General features: G+C 40.2%; 1 protein-coding gene, 1 long non-coding RNA gene and 1 other non-coding gene across 3 annotated transcripts in view; all 3 read right to left on the minus strand.

Moving 5' to 3' along the window:
* The window catches only part of LOC114459559 (NACHT, LRR and PYD domains-containing protein 3-like), a 629,510-nt gene that overhangs the window by 235,859 nt on the left and 367,580 nt on the right, over positions 1–26,071 (minus strand). The gene's annotated exons all lie outside the window — the stretch shown is intronic.
* The window catches only part of LOC114459576 (uncharacterized), a 264,387-nt gene that overhangs the window by 69,297 nt on the left and 169,019 nt on the right, over positions 1–26,071 (minus strand). The gene's annotated exons all lie outside the window — the stretch shown is intronic.
* On the minus strand, positions 2,656–2,728 carry trnat-ugu (transfer RNA threonine (anticodon UGU)). The gene has a single exon. It is a non-coding gene; the product is annotated as a tRNA-Thr (tRNA).

Below are 26,071 nucleotides of genomic sequence, written 5' to 3' on the forward strand. Positions count from 1 at the left end.
TTGTTGCAGTTAAAGGTAAAATCACTTTTTGTGTCTTTGTTGCTCCTATGTTATACAGGAGATTATATTGACAGTTTATATTGAGATATGTCTAAGTTTTTAGTGTTTTAAAAGAAACCAAGAAAGAACAGGTTTAATCTGTGTGTAAATATATGTGTTTATATATGTTTAAATTTGTGTAATTGTAGATATGTCATTATAGATACATTGTGTATGGTCTAAGTTGTTGTATTGTGCTTCACATGCTAATGTGACAGTGAGTGGCTTTGCTTTGTAGTTTGTTTCTTTTTTGATTTATGTAAATTTGTTTATTATCTCTGAGTAACTTTTTATGACTCGACTAAAATGTAGTTTGGGAAAAAAAAAATAAGACTGAGATTGTAAATGATTCCAATAGTATCAGTAGTGCACTGGCTCCATCATGTAGCCTATAGGGAGGTAAATACATTTATGACACTGTTTAATGCATAAAATAAACAGTAACTGAACAGTGAACCCTGAAGTTTTTTCCTCTGAGAACAAAACAAAACTAACAAAATGTATTTACTGGACACAGAAATAACACATTTTATTTCTAGTGCTTCAAGCCCTCACAGCCTCACACACTCCATCACTTTCCAGCTGACATCAGACCAGCCCCCCAGGAATGGTCCCAGTCCTCCAGGATTGGTCCCAGTCCTCCAGGAATGGTCCCAGTCCTCCAGATGAGCTACTCTGTGTCTGAGTTTAACTGACTCTGTGCTTTTAAAGCATCCTTGTTGTTCTGCTGGTTCTCCTTCACTGAGTTCTAATCACTGCTGGTCACATGGAAAGTTTACAATCTATTCACATGGTCCAACCTGTGGAACAGCACATCTATACTGTAGCTCTACCACCACCTCCTGGCTCTATATAGATACTACATTTACCTGCACTTATTACAAGATGTTTAACTGATAATATCATCTGTTTTACTGAAATGATTGATTCTCAATATTTAATGGTTTCACAGACCAAAAGGTTGTTTTTTGCACTAATTTACTCTTAAACCAGCAGCTGTTTTCAGACAGAGAACCTGTAAATTAACATCTTTAAGCATAAAACTAATAATGTAAGTTTAGTAGAGTTTACTGACGTAAGCTCAGGTATGTAGCCTGTGCTACTAAAACTATCTAAACAGAGGCTCATTTAGCTTTTTAAATACTTTAAAGTGACTAAATAAACTTTTTAATAAGTCTATGAATGAAACCCTTCTGTCTCCTGTTTATTTATTTTTTCCTCTCAACAATGTGTAGCTGTCACAGAGCCATCCAGATAGAGCTGTTATTATATTCTAATTCTACCATAAACTGTCATAAATGTATCTACATCATCTCCTTCAAAAACTCTAAACCCAACCTGGCAACACAGCTGTTGTTGACTTGTCCTGTGTTATATGTGTAGTTTATTTATTGTTTGATTTAGGCCCATTTATTTATTTATTTATTATATAGAATTAGATTAAATCAATAATATTGATTATGTGTAAAGGAGGACAAACATTACTCAGAGAAACTGTTGTCATGGGAACAATCTGAGGGAGTTGTGTGTCTACTTTCTTCTTCTCTGAATAAAGTTTTCTGATTTACATCAACAGGCTTTTCTTTTTCCCAAAATGTTTTTTCCCACAATTCTTCTCCTCATAATTCAACTTTCTGGATCAATAATAAGAATATTGACTATTGACAGGAAATCAGTTTTTATTGGTCATTGATTTGAATGAAATTATTTGTGTGACTGATTTGATGGATTATAATGGCTCCTTATTGAGTTGTGCACATTTTATTAGAAAGCATAATATATTGTTATTCTTTTTTTTTTTCTTAAGAACAAAAATTTTCCCAAGTGTGATTCTAAATGAATGGACTCCATACTGTACCAAAACTTTACTGCAAATCATCACTTTAGGAGTTTTTTTGGGTCAAACATTTAATGTTTAAGACGTGTTTATCATTTTGTAACACATACACATACTGATAATAACAGAAAACATGCTCATTAAACTGAACTGTTCCTGGACTGTAACTATGGTGATCTGGTGAATGTAACCAAATATAAACACAACTAACCACATCTATGGGGTGCCAAGTGTTAAACATTTAGTATAAAAGTTGTAGCTAACACATTTTCATTATTTATCTCACTTTTCTCATATTTAGCACATTTTCCTACATTTAACACAACATGTAACCACATATATAGAGGTAAAAAAGCATTAAATCTAAATATTGAAATCTAAATCTAAATGGTATATGTTATATCTAAATGTTAAATCTAAATCTAAATGTTACATGTTATATCTAAATGTTAAATCTAAATCTAAATGTTAAATCTTATATATAAATGTTAAATCTAAATGTTAAATCTACTGTAAATGCTTAATCTTATATCTAAATGTTAAATCTAAATGTTAAATCTATATCTAAATGTTAAATGTACACACAAATATGTGCAGCAGGGACTGAAGGAGACCACGCCCCCTGCTGTCAAAGCTGGGAGTTACCATGGAGACGCTTCAGCTCACTTCCCTGGTCCTCTGTAGACTTCATAAACCAGGAACGCTTTCCATTCAAACCAATCCTAAAGCAGTTAAAGGGTGTCAACAAAACCATTAGCCACACCCCCTGTAGTGAGTGAATGCCTCAGTGAGAATTGAACTCACAACCCCTGGTTTACAAGACCAGTGCTCTAACCTCTGAGCTATAAGGCCTTGTGTGTGTGTGTGTGTGTGTGTGTGTGTGTGTGTGTGTGTGTGTGTGTGTGTGTGTGTGTGTGTGTGTGTGTGTGTGTGTGTGTGTGTGTGTGTGTGTGTGTGTGTGTGTGTGTGTGTGTGTGTGTGTGTGTGTGTGTGTGTGTGTGTGTGTGTGTGTGTGTGTGTGTGTGTGTGTGTGTGTGTGTGATCCTCACACACAAGCAGCTGATCAGAGCAGACACACTCCACACTGCAGATGAAATGTGTCTGTTCTCTGTCTCCACCTTAGATAATGTTTCTCTTAGTTTTACAAGCTATTTATCTCGTTTGTTATCACTCTCTCTCTGACTCAGGGCAGACTGTGCACGGACTGAAAGCAGATCAAGTGAAGTCCACCACACACACAGAGTCAGAGGAACCTCTGTGACTCTGTTCCTCATGAACATGTTTGTGCCTTTATTCTGTTGCTTCTCCACCTCAGTCTTCATTTTTCCTCTTGATTTGACAAAAGTCACGTTAGAGATTTCTGCTGGAATATAAAGCCATGGGACTTTATCTACTCTCAGATCAAGAAAACACGTTGATTTTTAATGAGCAGCTCCAGAAGCCAATAGTAATGCTTAAAACAGCTCATAAGATTGCTGTGTTGGTAGAAAGACCTCTGATTGGCTGACATCCATCCTGTATTGATAAACTTCATTTTCAGAGCCTGGAGAAGGAGAAGAGATTCACTGTCTACTCAGAACACTTTGGATTACAATATGCTCAAAGATGATTATGGATTTTTGACCAAATAACATAAAAAAAAAAAAACATACTGCAACTTTAAGCGAAGGGATGAGTACTGCTGAATTTTCACCTGCCAACTTTCTAGGTGTTTAGAACCGTGATCGTTTTAACTCAACCATATTTTTACACATTTTAGCAGCTTCATAGGCCAGTTAGCTCAGCTGGTCAGAGCGTGGTGCTAATAATGCCAAGGTCATGGGTTCAAACCCCATACTGACCAGATAAATAAGATTAATCAAGAACCATAAACCTGCTTTCATGTGTTGTAAATGTTAGTCTATGAGTCAGAAAGGACAAGGTATGAATATGTCTACAATAAACACAGAGAAAGAATATCTAAACTGTTAATCATTCCCAAACCTGGAAGAAAATTCACAAAAAGCCAAAAATCTAGAATGACTGTCAGTAAAGAAGCTTCTTTTTGACATCTTAATAAATCAGCAAGTAGGACAAATACCAATTTATTGATGAATGATCCCAGAACAATTTAGGTTAAAGATCACATTACTCCTGTATTAGCCTCTCTGCATTGGCTTCCCATAAAATATAGAATAGAATTCAAGATTCTTCTTCTCACTTATAAAGCCCTAAATGGACAGGCACCAGTCTATCTCAAGGAGCTTGTAGTGCCATACAATCCCCCCAGAACACTACGCTCTCAAAATGCTGGACTACTCGTTGTTCCATTTGTCTCTAGAAGTAGTATAGGAGGAAGAGCTTTCAGTTATCAGGCCCCACTTCTCTGGAACCATCTACCAACCACGGTTCGGGGGGCAGACACCCTCTCTACCTTTAAGGTTAGGCTCAAAACATTCCTCTTTGGTAAAGCTTTTAGTTAGGAACCAGCTCATAGCTCATAGTTAAGATGCAATAGGCATAGACTGCCGGTGGGGTCTGGCATGCTCGGTTGGAGAGAGGTTGGAGAGGGCGTTAAGAGAGAGGTCATTTAGGTTAGAGAGGGACCGGAGAGGGTCCCATTCCTCTCTCTAACACTCCCTCTATGTCTGCTTCTTCCCTTGTGTGTTTGCTCCTGTACTCCTTCTGGCTTTTGTCTTGCAGGTCCGTGGGATCCTCAGTGTGGAGTTACAGAGTCTCAACAACTCTGTCTCCACCCTTTCCTCTGCACACACCCAACACAGCATAATGTGGATGGCTGTTCATCATAGGAATGGGATCCACACAAGGTTCCTGCTGCTTAACAGAAGGTTTTCCTTGCCGCCATGATGAATTCATGTTGGGTGTGGGATACATATGTATGTGCATATACGTATATATGCATATGTGTGTATCCATGAAATGAAGAGTCCGTCCTTAAGACTGCTCTACTGTAAAGTGTCTTGAGATACCATTGGTTATGATTTGGCACTATACAAATAAAAGATTGATTGATTGATTGATAGCTGAGCCCCCCCCCCCCCCCCCACCCACACACACATATATCAAAGAACGCAGAACCTGTCACGCCATCCACCAATCAGGAGCCAGCAGAAGGAATGTCAGTGTGAATTTCACTGTGACATCATCACACACTCTGCTGATGACATCAAAAGGAGCTGGTCACACATCAAAGGACTCAGCAGTACCTTGAGTATTCTTTAATGAGGGAAACCCTTCTGAGAGAGACACAATAACCCACAAACTCCTTGGACTCAGTGAATTTACTTTATCTCTGTCACTCTGACAACAGTTATATTTTGATCTAATGATGGAAGTGCATCAGTTCAATGTAAAGAGTCTGGAACAAACATGCTTTGAAGCTCTGAAGGATCACCTCTGTCCAGAAAAATGCATCGGGCTGTGGCAGTTTACTAAAGTCTGGTATATTCCCATTTTTTTTCAACTGAAATATGAGGCCTTTCACTTTATCTGTGAGAATTTTGAGGAGGTTTCACTCTGTGAAGAGTTTTTGCAGCTTGCGGAGCAGGAGCTGGCTGATATCCTGGGTCAGGATGACCTTACTGTGACCCAGGAGATCACAGTTTATCAAAGTGTTTTAAGATGGATAAACCACATGCCTGAGGAACGACAGGGAGCCATTTCTACTCTGTTACCAAAGGTACGACTGGGGCTGATGGACAAAAGTTACATCACAGACAATGTGCTTAACAATGATGTGGTAAAAACAAACCCTGAGTCCCACCTCTTGGTCTCTGATACCCTTAAAGTCATGTCTCAACCTTCGTTACTCTGCTCTGAGTCTGGGATCAACAACACCTTGTTTTGCCGTCGCTTGCCAAATGCCGTCTTACTGATGTTTAGATTATTTTCCAAGACCATAGAGGCCTTTGACTACAGAACTAACAGCTGGATCACAGTTCACACTCATCCTAGTCTGGAGAATCCCATGATTCACTTATTCCTCTACAGCACTGTCTTCCTTGATAGATGCTTCTACATTGTGGGTGGTGGTTTAAGATGGACCAACCCCTCTAACAGAGTGTGGAGGTATAACCTAGTCACACACACTTGGCAGGAGATGTCACCAATGCAGGAGTCACGGGCCTTAATGAGTGTTACTGAGCTAAAAGGATGCATCTACGCTATGGGAGGCTTCAGGGATGATGGTACCTTACTCAGAACTGCTGAACGCTACCAGCCCAACATCAACCAGTGGACGTTCATTGCATCAATGAATGAAGGAAGGAACTACGCCAGCTGCACCACACTGAACAACAAGATTTACATATGTGGAGGACGGAGTTATAGAGTACTGAATACTGCTGAGTATTACAACCCAGACACCAACCAGTGGACACTGATCACTCCAATGGGAACACCTCGTTATAGACTTGGAGTCGTTGCATATATGGGCCACATTTTTGCAGTTGGAGGCAGAGATGGATTCAGAGATCTGAGGTCTGCTGAGGCTTATGACCCAGTGACCAACACCTGGTACGATGTCCCTGAAATGGTCCACAGACACAGACACTTTGACATTGCAGTGATGAACAAGAAGATCTTTGTTGTCTCTTGTAGAAGACGAAACAGAATTGTTGAGTGCTATGACTACACTACAAATACTTGGTCTGTGGTATTTTCTGGCATGGGCCAGTGCAATGTGTCGGTGAGATGCTGTGTGATTTCTGGACTTCCCAACATGGCTGAGTACTGTTCACCTCGTAAACCCATCATACCCAGGACACAGGTCTAAAAAAAGTCTAAACTAGATACTGAGATGGAGCAAATGTTATTTTCCATGATCCTAACTGGGAGTGTAACCTGCTCTGACCAGTTCTGTGTGTATCAATAAAAGTGTTTAAAGACATTAGAAGAACTAATGTGTGAATAAATGGATCAGTTCATGTCTCAGCTCAGATGGGATGGTTTTAATCAGTCTGGATCAACCTGAGTTGATGATGATCTAGAAAAAAAATAATACATTTTAGTGGTGACAACATATAGCAGGCGTGTAGATGTACTGAATTTACTTAGAATTAATGTCGTGGTTAGCAAGACAAGTATTCTAAAGGGTTAAAATAAGCAGAAATGAATGATTATTAGATTAAATTACTTGAAATCAAACTTCCTACAGCACAATAACAAGTGAAATATACTGAATATAAACGAATAATTCTTGTTAAATTTTTTTTTGCTTTTTTAATTTATGCAAATTAAAGCTTCGGAACAAGAAGAAAACAACTAATCTAAGTAAAAAATGACTCAGCATTAGTGAAAAATGACTAAGCTGTTTCTTGATACAAGTTGACTCATCTTGAAATAAACCTAAATCTATATTAAAACTAAAACCAAAATTTTAAAACCAGTTTTTGTTCTTAGAATAAACATCTTATCAGAATCACAACCAGGAGTATGAGTACCATCAACATTTATTAACAGTATGAACCGTACACCAGAAACAGTGGTTGCTGCACACTTTTTATGACAAATTTAAGACAATTTAAGACTTTTTTAAAGCAAAACGAACAGCAATGAACAAAACACATAATATGCTGCTGTATAAAGTGCTGTGATTTGTCACGTGAAGAAGGCAAAAACAAAATGATCAAACATTTGTGCAACACTACAATGTAAAGTATTCAAACATGTCTCAGTTCAAGGTCCATCTAACATGTGAGACCTAAGGACACTGAGGGAAAACTTGTGGCGTAGCTAGCCAAGTCAGGCACAAAACAACTTATTCAAAGGCATTGCAAACAAAAACAACTGTGAACTTGTAATAGAGAATAAGAACGCTACGTCAACTGTATTAACTATGGAAGTATATCTGTACCATAATTCAATTTAAAATCCATTAACAGAAATAATTTTTCATTTTCAGAATATAGCTGCATTTTTAACTCATAAATAAAATGAATAATAAATCATCCATTTTCATTTTATTCTTCCCTTAAACATGACGCTCTGGTGGGAGGAGTCAATGCAGACTGGAGAAGAATTACAAACGGTGGAAAATCAGATGATTTCAGGTCAAAATAATGTGAGCAGCTGATTTTCTGAGGGTGCACAGATCCTAGATGACTAAGATAGTTTATAAATGTGATGACTGGACTACAATAGAGTTACACATAAGTAGTTTGATATTTGCAACCACTGTTTATTTGTCAAAGGTCACAGATTAATTCGATGAAACTTTATTTATACAGGGACAATTCCAACAATAGTCACCTCGTAGCGTGAGATAACAGGCAACACATTGTGTGATCATTGGTTTCTAAGAAGGGTTTACAGATGAAAAGCTCTATTATAGCTAAGTGTGTGCTAATATGCTAATTATTGTAATATACAGTTTTTAATAGCAGACATGATATTTACAGTCATAATATATTGTGTTATTGGGTGTGCAAAGGTTACAGATGTGTTCCAGTGAATTAATATTATTTTGATATTTTTTTGAAAACATGTGTAACCCTGTCACTCTGCTGCTCCCCCTCCCACTCAGCCAATCAAATTGTCGTGAGACCTGGTCTCAGTACGTGAGATTTGGTGCGCAATGACGTCATAGTATGACGTTACCCTTTAAACATGGCCGCACTGTGGGTATAATAATAATAATAATGCATTTTATTTAAAAGCGCTTTTCGAGACACTCAAAGACACTTTACAGCATAAAAACAGCAAGAAAATATGACAGAGAAAAGAAGAGAGTGAGTGGGTGGGTGGTTTAAATATTGAAGGCTGAGTGAAACAGGTGAGTTTTGAGAGATGATTTGAAGGATGGGAGGTCGGTGCAGTTGTGGATGTGGCTTTGTAGGGAGTTCCATAGGGTGGGGGCAGCTACAGAGAAAGCTCTGTCACCCCAGGTTGGTGCTTGGTCCTGGGGACAGTGAGGAGGTTTGCATCTCAGGAGCGGAGGCTGCGGGAGGGAGTATAGGGGTGGAGCAGATCACTGAGGTAGGAGGGGGATTGATTATTAAGGGCTTTATTAGTGAGAAGGAGGAGTTTGAATTTGATGCGCTGAGGAACGGGGAGCCAGTGGAGGTTTTGGAGGACAGGGGTGATGTGGTCACGGGAGCGGGTGTAGGTGAGGAGGCGGGCAGCTGCATTTTGGATGTATTGGAGTTTATTTAGGAGTGTGGAGGTTGTATCAAAGAGGATGCTATTGCAGTAGTCAAGGCGGGATGTGATAAAGGCGTGAATTAGGGTTTCAGCGGCGGGGAAGGAAAGTGAAGGACGGAGACGAGAGATGTTTTTGAGGTGGAAAAAAGCGTTTTTCATGATTTGTTTGATGTGGTGGTCGAAGGAAAGGTTATTATCAAAAATGAAACCAAGGTTACGGCACTCAGAGGCGGGACACAGGGTACAGTTATCAGTGAGGTGAAAGTCAGAGGCTGTTTTGGTGAGGGAGTTTGGACCAATATGAAGTATGTCGGATTTGTTACTGTTTAAGATCAGGAAGTTTTCTTGGGGCCATGTTTTGATATCAGAAAGACAGTTTGAGAGTGTGGAGTGGGTTTCATGGGTGATAGACTTGGTGGAGATGTATAATTGGACGTTGTCGGCGTAACAGTGAAAACGGAGACCATGACGACAAATGATTTGACCGAGGGGGAGGAGGTAGATGGTGAAGAGGAGAGGACCAAGCACAGAGCCCTGGGGGACTCCTTGGGACAGGGGGGCAGTGGAGGAGGAGCAGTTGTTGATGAAGATAAATTGTTTTCTGTTAGTGAGGTAAGACTGTAACCAGGTGAGGGCATCGCCAGTAATATTAAGGAGAGATTTTAAGCGGGAAAGTAGGATGGAGTGGTTGATGGTGTCGAAAGCAACAGTGAGATCAAGAAGAACAAGAATTGAGAGTAGACCGGAGTCAGATAAGATGAGGAGGTCGTTTGTCACTTTGAGAAGGGCTGTTTCAGTGCTATACGAGCGTGTGTGTGGGAGGCGGTCAACTATACCGCTACAGGTAACTAATTAGCTTTTAAATGTTTATTAAAAGCACTGAGGTTAGGGGGCACTAGTGAGCCAGCAATGGAGTAGGTCGTGTCTGTGGAGGCTCCCGCTAATCAATGCTAAAAGTGTCACAAACTATTATTTTTTTCGACTATACATGCGTATATCATTTACATCAGAAGGAAGTTAAGAGTGTAGGGTGACGCTTTGTCCCCAAATTTCTGTTCGAAATGGCGTCTAGCTTACGAAAATACAGATACTCTGCAGCTAATGCAAAGCTAATCAGGCCGAAAGCCACCGCAGCTAACCCAGAGGAGGCAGCTAGCCTGACTGAAGCCGAGGAACAAAGCACCGACGAGGAGCAGAATATCATCGCAGACTTGTAATCTCAAGTTATTCTGTGATAAAAGAAGAACTCAGGAGAGCACTCGCGGAGGACTTCGGCGCCATCAAGACTGAATTGCAATCAGTAAGGGACAAAATCACTAGCTGCAGAGAAGCTACATGAAAACAGGTGGATGAGGTGAATGCCACGGTGAAGGACATTGAAAGCGGCCTCTCCACCTGGAGTGATGAAGTAGTGACTCTGCAATCCACGGTATCTGAGCTCAAAAAAGAGCTGAGCGATTTAAGAGCAAAGTGTGAGGATACGGAAAGCAGAATGCGGAGGTCCAACATACGCATAAGCGGAGTCAAGAAAGGCCCAGATACCAGTACTACCGCGGCTGTGTCCAAACTATTGAGAGAGGTCCTTAAAATGAGCAAGGAAGTCATGATTGATCGCTCGCATAGAAGCCTTGGTCCTAAACGCCCAGGAGGGAAGCCGCGAGCCATCATAGCGAAGTTTCATTATGACCAGGACTGCGTTGAGGTGCTCCGCCGTGCCTGTACCCTGGGTCCGCTCAAGCTGAATGGTCAGCCCATCGCCATCTTCCCTGACTTCACCCCGGCCGTCGCACGGGCTCGTGCCGCCTTCACGGAAGCCCGGAGACTTCTCCGTGATCAACCAGGGGTCCGGTACGGCATGGTTTTCCCAGCGCGACTCCGCATCACGCACAATGGAGTGGAAAAGGAGTTTGTGGACGCCGCGGCTGCCGTGGAATACATAAAGAGGCGCGTGCTTAAAGAGGCTCCGAACGTGACGCTGGGGGCCAGTGGTCCATAAGAGGATTTCACCAGCCCATGTTTGTGTATTCTGATTTCTGACCAATCGAGGTAATATTCTCAACTTTTTCTGCAAAGTGGACATTGATTTTCATCATAGTTCTGCACCATAAAGTGACATTTTGCTATTCCCAATGTGTTATATTTGTTCTCACTCTTACAGTTAACAGTAGGTGATTTATAATGAGCGGGAGCCTGCTCCGTTCTGGTTTATGGCACCAAACAAGCACTATACAGTATGTGTGGATTTATGTGGAAGAGGTTTTGTGGTCATCACGTTCAGGATGACAGAGTTGTACTAAATGTACGAGGGTTGGGAATTTGCCAGACAGGTTTATTTTCAGTTAATATAGTTTTTCTTAAACTTATTTATTTATTTATTTATTTATTTTTTTACCATGTTTTACAATTTTCATTTCTTATTGTTGAATAACTTTCTCACTTTGCAGTATACTGTGAATGGCTGGTTCGAACAGTGGATGTAATGTTAATTTTGTGAGCTGGAATGTCAAATCAATGAACCATCCAGTGAAACGTAACAAAGTTCTTGCTCATTTACATAAACTCAAGGTTGACATAGCTTTTCTTCAGGAAACTCATCTGCGTGTCTGTGATCACTTTAGAATTAAAGGTAGATGGATAGGACAAGTATTCCACTCCAAATTTAACTCCAAGGCAAGAGGAGCAGCAATTGTGATAAATAAATCTTTACCATTTGTAGTTTCTGACGTTGATGCAGACACCGGGGGACGTTTTGTTATTGTAACAGGAAAATGATATGGGGTCCCACTAGTTTTGGTTAATGTCTATGCCCCTAATTGGGATGATGCTACTTTTTTTATCAATTTATTCTCACGGCTACCAAATATGTCATCCCATAATATTATAGTTGGAGGTGATTTAAATTGTGTTTTATCTGCTTTGGATCGCAGCTCTCAAAAAACAACTCCGATCTCTAAATCAGCACGAGCAATTCACTCTTTTCTTCACACCTATGGGCTTGCTGATGTCTGGAGGTTTTTAAACCCTACTTCAAGCAAATATTCATTCTTTTCAAATGTTCATAAGTCGTTCTCCCGCATTGATTACCTTCTTTTAGACAAAAAACTTTTACCTTTAGTCACAGACTGTGACTACACAGCTATGGTAATCTCAGATCATTCCCCTGTTATTCTATCATTGCATTTCCCAAATATTCATGCTAATTATCGGCCATGGAGATTTAATCCACTACTGCTTGCAGATGAAGAATTTACAAATTTCATACAATCTCAAATTAAACTATTTGTTCATATTAATCAAACTCCAGAGGTTTCTCACTCAACAGTCTGGGAGTCACTCAAGGCATATTTGAGGGGCCAAATAATTTCATTCTGTGCGAAGCAGAGACGCGCTTTAACTGCGCGCTTCACTGAACTAGCCGATCAAATTGTTGGACTTAATGCAGCCTACAGTAAATCATCTACCCCCACTTTATATAAACAGAGATTACAACTACAGACCGAATAAAAACCTTTTATCTACAAAACAAGCTGAACGTCTCCTTTACAAATCACAAAGTTTTTCATATGAACATGGAGAGAAGGCAGGCAGGCTTTTGGCTCAGCAGCTGCGCCAGAGAACTGCCAATCAAACCATTGCAGAAATTAAAAACTGTCAGGGTATCAAGTGTACTGACAATTTAGAAATAAACGAGTGTTTTAAAAAAAAATATCAGAAATTGTATAGCTGTCCCCCAACAAATGATAACTCTGGCCTAGACTCTTTTTTCAACAAAATTAAGGTACCTCAGTTGGGAGCAGGTGCTGCAAAGTGTTTGGAAGAACCCATCTCTTCTGTGGAAATTGAGGTGGCTCTGCGGAGTATGCAATCGGCAAAATCCCCGGGTCCAGACGGCTATCCATCTGAATTGTATAAGAAATTTGCTCCTCAAATTGTCCCATTGTTAAAGTCTACATTTGATGAATCTTTTCAAATTAAATCCTTGCCTCCGACTATGCATCAAGCTGTAATTTCTTTGATCCTTAAAAAGGAAAAAGACCATTTACATTGTAGTTCATACCGTCCAATTTCATTGCTAAATGCAGATACTAAGATTCTTGCCAAAGTCTTGGCTTTTCGGTTAGAAAATCATCTGCCATCCATCATCTCAGCCGATCAAACAGGATTCATTAAAAATAGATACTCCTTCTTCAATATTAGACGTTTATTAAATATAATTTATAGTAAATCTGAAAATGAAGCACTCGAAGCAGTAATCTCACTTGATGCTGAGAAGGCGTTTGATCGGGTGAGGTGGGACTTTCTTTTTTATGCATTACAAAAGTTTGGATTTGGAAGAAATTTCATTTCCTGGCTTGAGGTTCTTTACTCCTCCCCCCTGGCAGCCGTTCGAACTAATAACCATTTATCTTCTTATTTCCAACTACAGTGTGGAACAAGACAGGGCTGCCCGCTGTCTCCACTTATCTTTGCTTTGGCTATTGAGCCTCTTGCCATTGCTTTGAGACAATGTACCGACTATGCAGGAATATATCGTGACGCTACTGAACATAAAGTCTCGCTTTATGCAGATGATATGCTCCTGTTCATCTCAAACACGTCGGAAAGTCTGCCAACAGTTCTTGACCTGTTGGAACAATTTGGAGCAATATCTGGTTATAAGGTAAATTATGAAAAGATTGAAGCAATGCTAATTGGAAAGAGATCAGGAGACTTATTGACAATTTTTGCCCCTTTTAAACCTAGTCGCAATAAATTTAAATACTTGGGAATTTGGATCACGCATAATCATAAGGATCTATATAAATCTAACTATCAAGTATTACTTTTAAAGCTAAAGCAGGATTTTGCAAGGTGGGAGTTGCTGCCTCTTTCGCTCGGAGGTAGAATAAATATCATTAAAATGTCTGTCTTTCCTAAATTTCTATATTTGTTCCAATGTCTTCCAATTTTCTTGACAAAGTCTTTTTTTACTAATCTGAGCAGCCAAATATCATCTTTAATTTGGAATAAAAAACCACCAAGATTAAAACTAAGTGTATTACAAAACCCTCGGAGCGCTGGAGGCTTGGCACTCCCAAACCTTTTGTTCTACTATTGGGCATCTAATGTCAGGACGATGTTATACTGGACCCTGGATCATGACAATTCACCATCATGGGCGATACAAGAGAAAATGTCTGTGGACCATGTTACACTGCCATCCTTACTTTGTGCCAGATTACCATTAGCAAGACCTGTGTCCCACTATACCTCAAACCCTCTTGTTATCCATTCACTCAAACTGTGGTTCCAGTTCAGGAGACACTTCAAACTGGTTGATCCATCCCTTATTGCTCCTCCTCAGAGACATTGTATGTTTCTTCCATCATTAAGAGATGAGGCATTCAACATCTGGAAAAACTGTGGAATAACTTCTTTGTATAAACTCTACAGTGATGACGTCTTCTGCTCTTTTGAACAATTGGTTTCTAAATTTGACCTGCCACGGTCACACTTTTACAGGTACTTACAACTTAGGGATTTTGTGGTGTGTAATACTGATGCCTTTCCTTCTTGTCCACCTCACTCTCTTTTAGATGATATCTTTAAGATAAATCCAGATGCCAAACGTGCTATAAGTCTGACCTATCAGTTATGAAATGAATATAAGATGGCTTCATTGCAGCCACTTAAATGTAAATGGGTGGAAGATCTGGGTAAACAAATTTCAACTGAGAGTTGGAATAAAATAATTGAGGGAATTTTCACTTTGTCCATCTGCCTCAGACACATGGTTATTCAATTTAAGGTGGTGCACCGCCTCCACTGGTCAAAAACCAAGCTAAGTAAGATAAAGGATGGGTTTGACCCCACTTGTGACCGCTGTAAGCAGGAGCCTGGCTCTTTATTGCATATGTTTTGGACTTGCTCAAAATTGCATAACTTCTGGAATAGTATATTCCAAGTCCTCTCTAAAGCATGTGGTAAGGCACTGGCCCCTTGCCCATTTATTACAATCTTTGGTGTGAGTTTAAATCCACAATTGACCAAGGCCCAGGCTAGACTGGTTGCATTCTGTACACTTATGGCTCGTAGGAGGATCTTGCTGGGCTGGAAGGATCCACAACCACCGGCACATGGACTTTGGGTCAGAGATGTCATGTATTACACACAGCTCGAAAAAAATCAGATACACAACAAAAGGCTCAGTTAAAAAATTTCACGAAATTTGGGACCCTTTTCTTGCCTATTTTCAAAAGATGGACGCAAGTGAGATTGTTTAATAGTGATGTGTAAGGAAAAACTATTCTAGAACTGTTTACTACATTATATTTCTACGTATATTTTGACTTATTTTATTTTACTAATAGTGGTAATATTGTCAATATTATTTTTGTATTTATGTATCCTGTTTAACCTGTCTGGCTTGTTATGTGTTGACTGTGGGGTTCGGGGAGGGAAGAAAAGAGGGAAAAAAAACATTGGTGATTTCCTAACATTGTAAAACTGAATCTTAAATAAATAAATGTTACGGGTCCCAAGGATGAAGGACCACAATAGCAAATAAAAGTACCTGTATAATGCAGGTGAAACAGAGAAGTCAGGACACGATCTGTGCTCACAGCTCTCCAGAATACTTCTGATTTAATGACATACATCATCACAATCACATGACCACTACATATTTCCTTAGTCCAGTTTCCTGATTTTACACACATTTTGCTAATTATATAATTTCCCATAACTCACATTTACAACATCTCTCATCACTCAAGATACAATTCAGTTTTAACCAATAAACAATACTGTTTATAAATAACCCATTCTGTACATACAGTGCATATACTTTGTTTCAGGATAACCTATTTATCATCATTTACTACATAAGTTCACAGTTTTCATGCATTTTGGCATGTAATAAACCTTTTGTCTCTCTCAAGGGGCTGGACTTAAGGATTAAAGTTTGTGATATGTATTATTAATAATGTCAACAAAACAGAACTGTGAAACATAAGACATACTATGTAACTACTATACTGTTAACTAGGTGAAACGGGCGTCTATTCTGAGCCAAAATGGCGGCTGCTGCTGCACTTTGCCTGTCTGGTTTGAGCCAAAATGGCGGCTGCCGATTGAACTTTGAGTCTTTAAAACTACACATAACTGGGCTAAACATGCTCTAAGCTTCACTTAACACCTCCAGTGATAACAATGTTTACTTATACTCTACATTCTGTAGTGCTTGGAACATTTACTGACCTGTATAATGCAGGTGAAACAGAGAAGTCAGGACACGATCTGTGCTCACAGCTCTCCAGAATACTTCTGAAGAGACAGGGGAAAGCGCCACCACTTTACCTGTCCCTAGAGGAACTAGTTCCCACACAGAAGTTCCACTCCTCATTACTTTTGATGGAATTATAGTAAAAGCACCCAAATGTTCACAATAAAAAAACTATAAATAAAAACATTAAAAAATATATACCAAAGCTATGGATATTTCAGCTCTTAAACATAAATTGTGGCTGACCGATTTTTGGGAATGCCACATAAACCTTGAATAAAAAATAAATTAAAAAAAAGCAGTGAGGTTAAACTCTGATGCCTTCCAACCTTCTCTAGTTGCCTCTACCTCTGTGGACATAGATCACTGTCTTAGAGGGACTAGATCACAAGTGAACTGGTGAGTGTTTGCTAAAGTGCTAAATGTTAGCATCTACTTAGCCTTCACTGATGTTTATGGGAAATCAACCATGTAAGCTGGTGCTGGCTGATCATGGTTGTATCTCCAATACACTGTATGCAATTGAAGATGTATTGTATCATGACCTGTGGTGCTTAAAGATATATTTATATGAATGGCATTTGAATGATTACTCATGAATTGAAAAACAGTTGAAATCTAAATGAAATGGTTGAAATACTATTTTATTGATGAAATATTGATTGTTGTACAACACAGAATTATGAGAGTACTTTTGATAAATGTCGTTAGCCCGCGGGACTTTATAACGGTAGGGGATCTAAAACTGCCGTTCTTAATACAAGAATTCCCCCTCTACCTTGTCACCGAGGCTGGCTGCCTATCCTCTATCAAGTGTTACCTTAATAAAGAAAAGGACTGATTGTGTTTACTCCTATAGAAAGTCTATGAGAAGTCTCGCTTTTTTATTTTTGAGATTGATATAAAGACCTGCCCAGTGTAGGTCAAAGCTGGAAACAATTCTTTTTTTTTTTTTTTTTTTTTTTACAACAGTATGAGCTAGCCCCCCCCCTTTCCCTTCTCTGTGAGGAAAGGAACCGAGGGGGCTTTCACTTACCAGAGGTCTAGGAGTGTGTTTTTCAAAACCCGGGCGCTGTCTCAGGTGGATGATTGCAGGCGGTTAATTTACTCAAGAAGGCTTCTTAATAGTTAATATATTTTATTAAAGGTTTCACAAAAATTAAACAAAAAGAAAATCAAAAGTCAATCACAAGTTTCAAAGTATCAAAGTCCTGAACTGTCAGCCGACAAGAACGGACAGGGGCCTGCCGAACAACTAGAATGTCCGTCTCTAAAAAGCTCCCCTCTCTAAAAAGCTCCCTCCAACATAAAAATCAGTGAGATATATATAGCAAGAAGCGTGGCGTGATAGTGTGTCATAATTCATGCCCTGACCGCCTTAGCGAATAGGAAAAGAGAATACAAGTTCATTTTTTTTTTTTTCAATGCCTTACTGGTGTAACAGATGCTTCAAGTTCACTCAGATGTCATGGCATACAAGAGTACAAAAGGTTATGCATATATGCAGATGTCATGGTTCAACGGGAGTACAACAGTGTAAAAGGTTGCACAAGGCGTTTTAGCAAAACACAGTATCCCTTTTTTATGAAAATAGAAGTATTAGCACCAGATGGTCATAACTTTTCTTGTGTAACATTTTTCCTATCATTTTTTTATAATAATGGCAGTTTAATAGGCGTGACACATCAGGACAGGCATATAGCTGTAGTGGTTAAATAAACACTTCTTTGCAGAATAATGAATGAATGATTAATACACACAACGTACAACATCCTCCTTATTAATCATCATGAGCATATATGACCGGCATCGGTCAGAGCTGTCGCCCGCCGGGTGTTTCCAGAGTAGCCACCCCCGTCTAGGGTGTCAACCCCTTACGGAGTTACTTCTCAGAGCCTGCTGGCATCCGAGGCCCCTTGTGGCGGGGTGAGACCCTCCTTCACAACCGACATAACGACACCCCTGACGTCTTCCAGTATGACGCTGAGAACCGAGAACGCCCGCTCCAGTCTTTCCAGACTGTCATCAGTCGGGGCAGGTGTCACTGTCTCTATGCCTTCATTGGGGGCCTCCCCCCCCCTTTTACCCACGAATGTCTCTGCACCCAACAGCTCCGCCCCATCATCATCCGATTCATTTTCCAGCGGGGGAAAGCAGTCAGCCACTTCTTCAGCAGACTCGACTTTCATCACAGTGGGGAAGGGGGATATTCTGGCCACCCTTTCGGCAAAGAAGATCTCTCCTGTGTTGTCATCTCTCTCCCATTCCATCTCCATACACGCAGGAGACTGTGAGACAGCACGAGGAGGTGACACAGACAGGGCCTCAGTCAGAGTCATTCTCTCCTTTTTCCACTCCGGACCCATATCATCTCCATCCTCTCCTCGTCTTTTAGCGGGGGAACCAACTCCAGCTTTTTCATCTCCTGAAGAAGAATCACTTCCCTCCCCGTCCTCAATGCTAAGTTTCTCTTCTATGTCTTTATCATCACTCATGCTCCACCCTAGTGCCAGGAACCGAGCCACGGCAGGAATTTTGGACATATCCCCACATCTGTTTTTTTCAAGGATGTTGTTTTTTCTGTTTTGTTTTTGGTAACGTTTCTGGTAAAACGAGATGTAGTCACTCCCGATGTTAATTGTCTCCATTCCATCGCCTAACTCTCTCACCTGTCTGAGTGCAGTAAAATTAACTTTCCTTGCTTCTGCTCTCGTCATTAGGTAAGGATGGGGGTTCAGGTAACTCATCCTTCCCTCAGTAATTTCACTGAAGAAATAAGGAGTATCCCTGTCCGGATAGGGGTAATTCCCCAGGGTCAAGGGTGTCTCATAGACTTTTTTATTGCGGGGCACCCAAGCATCCCCCCAGTACGTTAAATCAGGACCCCCGCAATCAGTGGATCTAAGATCCCGCGAGTTCAGGGGGTCGCTTTCCATTCTGACCCTGTCACATGTCATAGAAGCAGACCACCTCCTCCCCGTGTGGCACCAGCGTGTGCTGCCTCGTAAACCCCAGCTTATCCTTTCCGATTGCTTTTTGTAATCGGGGTGCCTAGCGGCCATTTCCCTATCGTTCCATCTCACTGAAGGTTCTGGTGACATTAAAAATAACCTCTGCCCGAAAAGCCAAAATGGGCACCCCCCATCCTGTGGGTTGATTAACACTTCCCACAACTCTACTCCCATTCGAGGATGCAACTCATACAAGGGCAAAAAGCCAGTTGTATCAGTTTCAAAAGCCTCTGCCATTGTGGCCCCATTTGGTATCATCACGTCACGCGGTAGAACCCCTGGGTGCCAATGCAGGGGTTTGTCTTCTGAAATAAAGGGATTACCGTCAACATCTAATTCCAAACAGGCAGATCTGTACTCTCTGTTTTCGTTTTGGATCAATAAACCTTTGGACATGATCATTGTAGTCTTTATACTCTTATCTTCTCTCTGGGCCCCATTAATTCTAATCCATGCTGGTGTAGGGAGATTTAGTCCCACGCACCTACGGAAAGGGTATGGCGTGTCATTTAAATATCCATCTTGTCCCCTTATTCCTGAGGTATCCCAAATCACTTTGCGCAACTCTCCATTTCTCCCATCAGATCTATACTTGTTAAGCCTGAAAGACATCCAAAACCAGGCATCGTCATTAATTTCTCTCATTCTACTGACGCCCACAGGAGCATAATCCCTTGGGGATCTCTCGTGCTCTGCATCCGCAATCCTTATTTGTTTGGTGTACCATTCTGCTTTTTCTGGTAGAAGTGTCATGTCGCGGGGCACCAATTTTCCGTCCTATGATGGGAGAGGAGAATTCAAACATTAGCATGAAATTAAATATTATGCAAGGGGATTCCTCCCCTGTCAATAACATTTCTATCCCGTACTATCAATCTTTTATGGTGATTTATTCCTATGACGAACCCCACAAAGGCTATGGCCAAAACTTGTGTAGGTTGTCCCATAGTTATCATGATGATTCCTGAGAAGATAAAAAACCCCCATGTTATCGCTAAATTTTTGGTTACTTTTTTGCTGATGGCCGACCTTTTTTTGTACATAGCTATTAGTATTAATAGAAAGCAGGCGGAATAAAATCCTGCCCCTAGAAAACGAAAGTGGTTAACTCTTGTTGTCTTCATCCTTCCTACAGTTAAAATTATATCTAGGGCATATATAACTGTAGTTGCTATCCAGAATTCATCTTGCCAATTGTGCGTAGGGAGGCCACCAAATACAATGTAAAAAAAAACTAAGGAGGTGTGTAAGGGTGTAATACTCAGCAGGAATCGCCTGAGTATTCCCACCATAATTATCATGATTGATGAGGTTAAAACTTTTATCCATTCAATTCGGTTGTTTTTGTTGGCCGTTGAAATCAATAGGCATGCTATTTCAGCCAGCAAAAAGAAGTCTGCGTTAATTTTTAGAATTATACTCTCATGGCTAACAGCTGGGTTTTCGTTAAGTGCCAGTGTCATTGCCTCACAATTTTCCAATTGCTTTGCACAAAGTTGCCAGTCTATTATTCTTTCTGTGTTATTTTGAATTTCACTGTCATGACACAACATCAGTTGTATTAAACAGCTGAACACAAATGTATCATCTGAAGGGACATAGTGGTGGCAGTAGGCAGTTAGTGCCTCAGTTGTTGTCAGTCGATTTTTCTCACACTTCTCCCATTCCTTACTACAAAATTCCCAATCCATATTTGTATTTGTGTTGTTTCTTAATATTTTTGTTGTATTAGCATAGCACAATATCAGTTGTATTAAACAGCTGAAAACCAGTGTACCCTCTAAAGGGTTATTTAGTGCCGTGCTGCAAGGCATAGGTGTGGATGTGAGAGTTGTTGTTATATTTACCGGATGGTAGAAATTGGGTGTTGCTTCAGCCATTTCCATTCTCCTTTTATCTGGTCAGGTCTCTGTCAGTCGCCTGTTAGCTGCTTATCAGTTCTCCTGCAGGTTGTTTCCTTGTGCAAGAGTAACGAAAGGCGCCTCATGGGCAGTATATATCTCTTGAGAGGAGCCCTCTATTCCCCCCCCGTGGGCGGGGAACGCCCTGTCAACGCCCAATCTTATGATGTTATTTACGCCTTTGCTGAGCAGGAGGCCCCTGGTTAAAGGGCCTCTCCTTTCTTCCTAAAACGATGCCTTTTCTTCTTCTTTTGTATTTCTTTGTCCAACTTCCTGGCAGACTGAGTCACTAATGTTTTGTGTCTTCTATCTGCTCTACTAAATGCCCAGTTGCACATTTTTCTGCAGCAATTTAAAATTGCTAATATTTTTCCTACTACTGCCAAAAATATTATACCCCCAATAGCTAGCATTATCCATTTAAGGTACCACATTATTTCTTTGGTCCACCACCAAACATTTTGAGCAGTTTCAACCACTCCCTTTTTTACTCCCTGTACGGCGACCCCGATCATCATAGCCCCAAACATCCTCCAAGCTGGCAGGCCTGTCCCCCTTTTTTCCATACTCTTTTCTCTATAACTATGCTTCCCTATTGCTTCACAGTTAAAAACATCATCCGAGGCCTCCAGTACAATTCTTGAGTTATCGATTTCTGTCACTGCACAATTCCTCACAGTATCAGTTGGGATATACCATGGGCTATCTTCTTTTAGTTTCATTTTTGTATTATCATTTTTCCATTCCTGAAAAATTGGAACAGTTTTCTCCCTATTTTTTAATTTGTTTCCATCACAAAGCACATTTCTAACAAACCTCAATCTATCATACATCAATCCTCCTATGTCTATTCCCTGTAACCATCCGACAGACGCCACATGGGATGGCCAGTGAGGTACCCTCACATGCTTTCCGGGAATCACACACATCCCTCTTCTGTTCTCTGTCAGCATATCGTGTGATGCAAAGGCATATGTGGAATTTACAGTTTTCTTTAGTTCCTGTATTAGAGTTTTATCTTTAAGACACTCCCATTCGCCTCCTCTCATCCTACAAGGTTGCCATTCAACTTCAGCTGTATTCCATATATTTTCTACATAAGTCTCACCATTCTTTATTACTGGTTTCTTTCCAATTATTCTCGCACCTGCCGCCTCTGTAATCGTCAGATTCCATGATTCATCTTCGTGAGACCAGCGAAGCTGATGCCATTGAGCATCAGGAGTTAGTGGCAACCATTTCTTAAATATTGTCTCATTATCCTTTTCGCCGTTCCAATCATTTATGGGTGCCGTGAGGAATAATGATCTCTCGGTGGTATAGAGGAAAGTCATTTGATAGGGGAACGGTGACTGTATGAAGTCTTGCCAATTCCATTCACCCTGGTGTTTGTGATGCTTTTTAATTGTGTGCAAAAAGTCTGGGAGTACATGGCGGATTTTCCTATCTTCATTTGTTAATGTATATTTTTTTGCAGCTAATTTTTCTGCCCAAGGTTTAATCCAGATTTCACCTGTACTCTCTGTATTCTCATATTCTATTCTTTGTAAAAATGCTTTGTATGCCTTATACATTTTCATCACATCCATCCACTCTTGTCTCTTTCCAAAAGTAGTTTTTGTCAGGTACGAATAAAAGAACTGCATCTGCCAACGTATATGCATGTCCTCTATTAATATGCGCATCTCTTCTGGCAAAAACTCCTTCCTTGCTTCTCCCCATTCTGTCATATTTTCTACCCTGATCTCATCAGAGAAACTCCCCAAATCCTTCTTAACTTCTATTTTTCCTTTCCAATCAAAGGTGTTCCTCTCATTAAAAAATTCCAAACCGTCATGGTCTTCGGGAGGCAATGGATAAGCCAAAAATTTATGTAACACCGACCCATCCTCCCTAGGGATTGCTATCAGGTGCGGAATCACTAAGACTCCCATTACAGCCGAATCAAAACTATTCCAGCCTTCATTCTGTCCCAGTAATAAACCTGCTAATTGACTCCATTCCCAGGCTTCAAAGAATGCAGAGGGCCTCATCTTTGCTTCCTTTCTTAGTTCTGTGAGATTTATAGGTAGGTGTCCGCTGCAGTTCCACATCGCCTCTTCCCATAAATCACTTCTAAACGGTTCTTCAGCTACCTTTCTGCTGGTGTTGCTGAAGACCACTTCCAGTATTAATTTATATGCATTCGTAGCCTGCGTCAAATCAACCCCAAGTGTGAGAGACATACATCTCCTTGCCTTTACCCACCATGCTGTTTGGTTAATTTCTACCCATTTTTTGTATTTATTTTGTGTCATCATAGGTACCGTTATCCCAACAATTTGCCTAAAACAGCTACCCCCTTTGTTGGTGGGATTAAGATTCCTTCCATTTTTTGCATATCTACTCTGGCATAACAGATCATTTTCCTGATGCTCATCCGTCTCATACCACATGATTCTTTGTTGAACCTTAGGAAATTTCTGAAGAAATTTCATCATCTCAGGACCTTTTGTATGTCTTTTGTGACGAGCAGGATTTTCCCCTGCGTTATGTTTTTCTGAAGGTAATACAAACAATAGCCACTTCCAATAGACTCCTCTAAGCGCGGAATTAGCAGTAAAACAGTCTTCACTACTTCTATTGCATATTCCTAAACCTTCGGCAGTATTGATATGTGGGTATAACGTTGGTATCACATGGGTGTCAGGTGCCACACTGGATGCCCACATTGGCGTTGTATTATAGGCATTAAGGTAAAAACATTGTTTGACTTCCTCCTCCTTATAAAGTCCCAACTCAACTGACTTATCGCCATTGGTCAATCTTCTCACCGGAATTTGGTTGTAATAGAAAACGCAATGTCTTAAAGGATTTCTGTCATCGTTTCCCTGTGTAATCCAATATTTCCTCCCTTGAATCCGTGACAGACTATCATTCCTTGTACGATATTGGTTCCCATTTAATTCTTTATCCCAAAATTCCTGCATCATTATTTTGTCCAAAATAGTCTCCTGTAACTTTATTGATTTACACTGCGTCCCATTACCATATGTGAAATTCCTAGTCCAATTACTTGTCACATCTTTCCATTTCTGGAAAATGTTGACATACCATTTTACGGCGTCCACGCTACATTTTTGTCCCCTATATTTTCCAATACCACGTTTCCATCTAATTTTCTTTGAGCTCTCCTTGTCTTTTTGTATTGCAAACCCCGGGGTCACCAATGGCATAGTCCTAATGTCATAAACCAGAGCCTTATTTTCTAAAGATTCTATTTTAAAATTACCAAAAACCTCTTCATTAATCGCATACGGATATTTTACAATGCTATACTGTTCTTCTGTGATCTCATCATGAGATGGAACATTCCACACGGAGTGTTCGTCTATTTTTTGGCATGTTTTATACATACCGAACTTCTCTTTAGTTATTTCCCATTTTTTCCTTATTATCTGGCTATAAGCTTGATACCTGCATTCTATTGAAGTATTCCTCCTTTCTATCCCTGACAGGATCAAATATCCCTCCTTTTCACTAATACGACTCTTTCTCACAACAAATCCTTCTTTAGTTGTATCGCCATAAATTTTCTCATAATCCTCCCACGTGTATATTTTCATGTCCCCTCTTACTGCCTCACACATGTTCCTATAAGCTATCCTTGAGAGTTTTTCCATAATCCTCATTATCATTTCCTCACAGCATGGCCCCTGATAAGCCTCAAAAGTTATTTCGCAATCCTCTAGTTTCATTGTTTCCATTTTCTTTACACACTTCTTACTTCCTTTATTTGTTATATTACCATTTGTACTGTCTAATGCAGCCGTCGGGGGAGTTGTTGTGTTTATCTTCCTTATAGGTGACTCAGGTGAAATTTTACTTTGTGGCTTTGTAATGTTTATATTCACTAATCCCGTTGGAGACAGTGTTTGCTCCTCCTTTGACCTTACACCCCGTGGGTGCGGGAACAGAGAAATACATCCCTCTATTGCATAGCCTATTTCTCCTTTATAGTCACTCAGGCCCCTTTTAACCATTTCTAACTTTATCAGTCTTATTTTCCTGCATATTTCCTCCCCTTTATCCATAAGATTTTCCATTAAAGCTGTGTTGTTTCTTAGCACCAGCTTTTTCCACATTAATTCCTTTAGGCATTTGTCAGGCCGATTTGACCTCGGGTGTTGGTCATATTCAATGCAGCTAAGCCGCCTATTCTCATCTCCCTCATTATGCCCTTGTTTTAATTTATGATCCGTAATTTCAGGGAGAAAAAATTCCCTGTCACATCTTCCCACCAAGCCTCGGGTGAGAGCTAGGAATTGGATCCCTCCTCTTATGTATCTCTCTTGATCAAAGACCATCTTTCTCCCAGTGCCAAAAGGGATGGGGATCTCTACCTCTGCCCTGGGTGTATATACATTGCATGATTTACACCTAACCAGTTTCTCTTTAACCACTCGTTTAATGGAACCTGTCCTCCCTAGTTCCATCCATGTCCTGACTCCAATTGCCGTTAATAGGCCGAGGAGTGTCAATATCAGAAAGATTACAACGGCCTTACTGATTATCCCTATTTTTGATTTTTCATCCCATCTCCGCCTCCATTCCTTTCTTTTCCTATTCTTTTCGGCTATGGCGTAAGGTTTAAGTCTGTTTTCTTTGATATCCTTGATATAATCTCTTTCCCATAATACCTTTCTAGCCTCCTTATCATAATGTCTTTTATTCCAAATTAGGTGGAGCCGTTCCATTCTTCCGATGGGATGACTTCTCTCTCTGTAACGAGAATAGTACCACAATTATTTCCTTATATTATTCACATCTTTCCATTTCTATTTTTATCTCTATTTTTTTTTTTTTTTTTGACGCTATTCATTATCAGATTCGTTTTCCT

Source organism: Gouania willdenowi, unplaced genomic scaffold (genome assembly GCF_900634775.1).
Source record: "Gouania willdenowi unplaced genomic scaffold, fGouWil2.1 scaffold_32_arrow_ctg1, whole genome shotgun sequence".
Classification (NCBI taxonomy): Eukaryota; Metazoa; Chordata; class Actinopteri; order Blenniiformes; family Gobiesocidae; genus Gouania; species Gouania willdenowi.